Genomic DNA, 6,000 nt, shown 5'->3' with positions numbered 1-6,000 from the left:
CTCCCTTGTATATATATACCACATCTTCTTCATCCATTCATCCATCGATGGACATTTGGGCCCTTTCCATACTTTGGCTATTGTTGATAGTGCTGCTGTAAACATGGGGGTGCATGTGTCTCTTCAAAACAGCACACCTGTGTCCCTTGGATAAATGCCTAGCAGTGCAATTGCTGGGTCGTAGGGTAGTTCTATTTTTAGTTTTTTGAGGAACCTCCATATACTGTTTTCCAGAGTTGCATTCCCAACCTGTCTCTTGTTTTTTTAACTACAATCAATCTTCCATAGGATTCATGCCCTCTCTACTTGTCCAGTACCTACTCAGATTACCCCTCACACTTACAGTGGGCTCATGAAGCTGCTTAGTGTTCTCTGAACATGAAGACAGTACAAATTCTATGACAATATTCCTCCATGACAATACCCCTTTTTCTCTGCTGGAATGACCTTGTCTACCTGGGGCCGGGGGGGGGGGGGCAAAAAAAAAACCTCTGACTTATCCTGCAAGACTCATTTCAAAGTTTTCTCTATGGGATTCTTTTGAATCTACCCAGAATTGGCAGGTCTCTTCTCTTTGCTTGCATTGGGTCTTGTATAAACACTGTTACAGTAGATATTACCCTGTGTTGCAATGATTTGGCCTATGCCTGCTTCCTCTAGTAGACTGGAAGTTCTTGGACTCAGAGGCATCTTATTTGCCACAACATCCTTAGAACACATGCACTTGGACTAAATAAATGCTGTTTAATGAATTTTTGTTGATCAAGTGGTTAGATAATGCTATGCTTGAGCAATGAGACACTAACAAGTGCCAAAAGGACATTGTTTTCCTTATTAGAGTTTATAATCTCTGACAGAGAAACTTACCTATCCACACAGCATGAAGTCACAGAACTCCGACTCTCCCAGAATGCTGGGAATAGCAGTGTGACACTGTAAGCAGTGCTTACACTACCTAGAAACCCACACGGATTACCACCACATTGTCTAAAATCGACATCCAACCTCGAGCAAGAATATTGCTCCATGGAATGGTATGGTTAGGTCAAGAGAACAGAAGTCACTTGGAAAAAAAATCTAAAAAATAATATCTTGAGAAGTTACAGTGCTTCTCTCTAAGATGTAATTGATTCAGAAGGATATTTCTTACTAATGGCAAGTTGAATAATTTCAGAATTAACAGATCAAGTTTGGCAAACCATTTGGACCCCTTGATTCCAACTTCCTATTTCTGGCAGGATGCTGATCCCATTTCAACTTGGACACTTCCATAGTGATGAGAATCTCATTGGTTTGGAGGCAACTATTTAATTTTGCATTATTCATGTTAGTTTGAAATCTGTCTTTTTATAATTTCTTCCATTGACTTGTTGGGGTTTTTTTTAAGCTACATTTAATTGTTTTTCCATAGAAAGCTACATGTATTTGAACACAGCTATCATTTTTCCCAAAGCTTCCTTTCTCCAGGATTAGAAAAACTGCATTGCATGTGGTAATTTCCTATGTGATATTAATTTAAAGCCTTTTAGCTCTATTTGGTTGTATTCCAATGGACAAATTGCAGTGCATTGCTCAAATATGGAATTCAGCACTGCAGACATAACCTATACACTGCAGCCTATAAGGAGACATCATTCCTCACTTTATGTGTATAATATACACATTTATTGTAATCAAATATTGTATTAGATTCAGTGAATAAGAGGATCAAAATACTGTTTGCCAAGAATTGTTCTTGGGGCTGTGAGAAAGGTGAGTAAACAGAGTCTTTGCTTCAAGAAGCCCACACCGTAACAAAAACTAACAGTACCCTCTTATTATATTCTAATATCTATAATTGAGGTATAAGCAAAGTATGGTCACCAAGTGAACTCATATATTAGGCTTTTAGACAATTGAATATCTCTGTGTTTTTTTCAGATGACTTGATATTTGCCAAGATCACCCTAATTCACACTTGTGCTGCTAATTTTTTTAAAATCTAAATGTCAGACTCTATGCATATCTTCCCTAATTGTATCTTGTTGATTTTGTTCCAATTCCAGCCTGTCCAGGTCTTTTAAATCTTTATTCTGTCATCAGGCACATTAGTTTCCCTTTCTAAGCTTTGTGTCACCTCTAAGTCTGATAGAAACAGAGAATTTGGCTGCTCTTTACGTGAACAAAATGGTTTGTGTTCTATTTTCCCAGCAGAAATATGTGTTTGGGAATTTGGTTAATGGGAAGTGGTAAGGCATATATTTAGAAAAGGCAGTTTATTCACCCTGGACAAATATAGACATTTGGAATTCTACCCGCGATGACTCATAGAAAGCACAGAGGCTTCTCATCCTCTGACTGTTGCACGGCGTCAGCTGTTGGCATATGGTGAAGTCAGGGCCTGAGAAACAAAAGATGGCAATGGTTGATTGCTTTTCACACCAATTTCTGACTGTATTGCAAGTTAAATGGCCACCTCAATTCCAGCCATCTTAGGGTAGTTTATGATGTGCTTACAATAATCAAACTTTTTTAGGGGTGTCTGGGTGGCTCAGTCGGTTGAGCGCCTGACTTCCGTTCAGGTCATGATCTTACAGTTTGTGAGTTCAAGCCCCGCATCGGGCTCTGTGCTGACAGCTCAGATCCTGGAGCCTGCCTTGGATTCTGTGTTTCCCTCTGCCTCTTCCCCTCCCCAACTTGTTCTCTCTCTCTCCCTCCCCCCCAAAAATAAATAAATAAACAAACAAACAGACAAACAAACATTTTTAAAAAATCAAACTTTCTTTACATCTCCATTTGAATGACATCTTGCTAGGGAGTCCTCTTAACATCTCTGCTTCTGCATTCCTTGTCCCTTGCCCTGCTGCATTGTTTCCCATGGCTCTTGTCACCATCTGGCATATGCCATATGTCTTACTTGTTTATTGTAGGGTTCACTTCATCCCCCCTGCCCACATGCACTGGACTATAAATTCCTTACTACAGTGTCCTCACTGCTCTGAACAGTTCCTGGCATTACTACATGCTCTCTTGGCATGTGCTCAATAAATGTTTGTTGAATAAATGAATGGCTATGGTGGTAAATTGTTCTTGTATTTGTCTGGCAAAGGATTTTAAAAAATAATGACTGATAGAAACATGACAGGGTCATGATCCTTGAAAAGATCATATTAATTATACAAAGGATTTTGAGCTTCTCTACATAAAAGAACTTCATATGTACTTTTAGTATATGATGTTGTTCCTTAGTGATGTATACAAAAGGGTTTGTGAAATAGTAATAATAGATACCCTTTCACCAAATTACCACGTAATAAGCTAACTGCTTAACATTTATTTTGTCATTAAGTATCACAATATTCTCATAGAGTAGATTTTATTGCGCATTTTGTTTATGTGGAAATGGAGATCAAAGAACCTTAGCCACTGATCAATGACCCACCGCCACTCAAGGTTCCAGAGCCCCAAACTGTGTCTGTTAAAGCTACTCCCTCCTTGCAACATTTAGTGGCCAGTAATAAACAAAGAAACAAATGTCTCTTCCTTTTATGAAACTTCTAGTACAGTTGATACAGCTGATCAGAGGTCTGCAGTGAGTATAGCTGTATGCTCAAGTTGGCTGTGCTTAGGAAGGTGACCACCAAAATGACATCTGGATATTTTCCACTCCCAGCTTTTCTTACAAATCAAATTTGCCAAGAAAATCAGGTAAAGTAATGCTTTTGAAGCTGTCAGCATTCTTTACATCTGAAACAAGTTATGCGTTTTCTATCACATTCATCACCCCCTCAACAAAGATTTTATAATCCAAATGGGAGAGCTATGGGAAGAAAAGTTTGCACTTCTCTTGTGCTGGCAATTTTGTTAGGTAAGATAAACTAACAAAGCTTGCTCTTCAGACCCTATCTGAATTTTGAAACTCTCACAGACGCAATTTTCACCCAGGGGTTACCAGAAGGAAGAAAAGGGATTGCTTATAAACCAGACAGATATTGCCGGGAAGGGACTGATGGTGGCTGTACTGTGACATGGCCCTTTGCAGAGCCATTCTTTCAGCTTCCCCCACGCAGATTGCCTGATGTCAGCAATGACCTTGGATAGCTGCGCTTTTGGAAACCATTAGAGGGAGACCCTCCAGCTTTTGCACCTCTGGTGCATGGCGTAATTATTGATCCCACTCTGCGACACTTTGCTGAAATGTATGTGCTCTGCACTTTTACAGAGGTCATATCTTCCCCATTTGGAAAACTCTCTCTTTCCTCACGTGCCCAAGCATCATGTGTTTCCTGTCAGCACCACTTACAGAGAGAGGTAAAACGGATGAGAAGGAAGACAGAAAAAGTCAGCACTCCGCAAAGACTACGCAGTCTGTTAGGTGCAGTTCCTGACACAGTTTCTTCAGTACTGCGCTCGGAGGTCCCTTCCTGTCAACAGTTCTGGGATGGGTGAGCAGATTCTCAGGGTGGCTGCCGTGCCTTCCTCATCTCCTTCAGCCAACTTAAAACGATCTGATTTGGGAAATGTTGGGCTTCATCCCCACAGGCACCTCAGGTCTTGATCTTAATTATGGCAGGGAGCAGATAATGGGCTGCTCTCCAAGATGAGTTCCAGTCTGACCTAGTGCATTTGAAGACTTTGTAACAAAAGGTGGTGAGCTCATTAGCATATAGATAGAGCAGAAACAAAATTAAGACTAACTCCCTTGTAAGACTTCATCCGCCGACCTCAGTCTAGTTTGGAGGCAGCCCATTCAGGGAAACGTAGATCCATCATAGACCCAGTTTTCCTCATCTCGGCAGAAGGGATAGAGACAGGTACCCAGAAACCCTATTTCCTAAGTAGGCATTCCTGTTTTGACAGCTGTGCAGCAAACCACAGTCCTGCGTCGGGACTCCAAAGCCTTGGTCACTAGGCAGGGTCATACCCACAACACTGCATTTCTTCAGTGCAGGGTCAGTGGGAGAAATAGTGTCACCCTTCCTGAAACACTACTTTCCTTCCTTCGTTACCAGATCAAAAATAGTAACAACAACAGACCTAGTGAACAGACCATTTAAACATAGTAACTTTAAAACTCTATTCATAAAGTAAAAATATTACTAAGTATCTACTGTATGTGGGACATTGCATAAATTTCTGGAGTGACATAAAATACAGTACCATCTTTTTCAAAATCTTGAAATTTTTGGCGGAGTTTGGGGGGGGGGGGGAGGACGCAGACATTGAAACCAGAATTGCCAAGCAATATTTTGTCATGTCATTTCTTATCTATATCTGTGAACGTTGTCCCCACACCCTCAATTTCATCTGTGACAAGCCAAGTTCTTTGTCTTGGCAAACAAGATCATCCATGGTCTGTCTAGTCCAGTCTGCTTCTCCAGCCTCATCTTTCCCTTTGTCCTGCCTGACATCTTCTAGTCCAGCATCAACTGTCTGCCAGCACTTTCCTCGGTGTTCCACAGAGGTTTTTCATCTCTCTTGCCCTTTCTTTCTATGAAAGAAAGCAGACGTCTGAAACATTCCGCTGAATAAAGGCCCACAGACTAAGACAGGAGAAACAAAGTGAGGTTGTTTATGGAGAGTCAAGTCTATCCAGAAAAGTATTGTGGTCTTTATTGAGAGGGCGGCTGGGAGCCACTGATGGTTCATGAGAAAGAGAATTACATAGTATCATACTTGGTTTTGGCAGCACTGTGGAGGATGGTTTAAAATTCATTGTCTTAGAAATCCAGGAAAGAGTATTTCAAGAGGAGTGTCGCCTCTGAAACTGGATGGAACTGAGAAAAGACTACTTGTAGGCATGGAACCAGCAGGGGTGGAGAGGAAGGATAAAACGTATGACCAGGGGAGGGCAGGAGACACCAGAGGGACGGAGACTGCAAATGAAGCAGAAGAAGTAACTTCGGAAATTCGTGTAGATTCTTTCCTCTAAGAAAGGAGAGCAGAAGGAGAAAATCTGAGGTGAAAGCAGGGTGGAGGAGATTTAATATTGATAATTCAGTATCAAAGTAGGGTATCTTT

This window comes from Panthera pardus, unplaced genomic scaffold, assembly GCF_024362965.1.
Source record: "Panthera pardus isolate Hobbes unplaced genomic scaffold, ASM2436296v1 HiC_scaffold_13, whole genome shotgun sequence".
NCBI classification, from domain to species: Eukaryota; Metazoa; Chordata; class Mammalia; order Carnivora; family Felidae; genus Panthera; species Panthera pardus.
Note: the sequence above shows the minus strand (reverse complement) of the source record.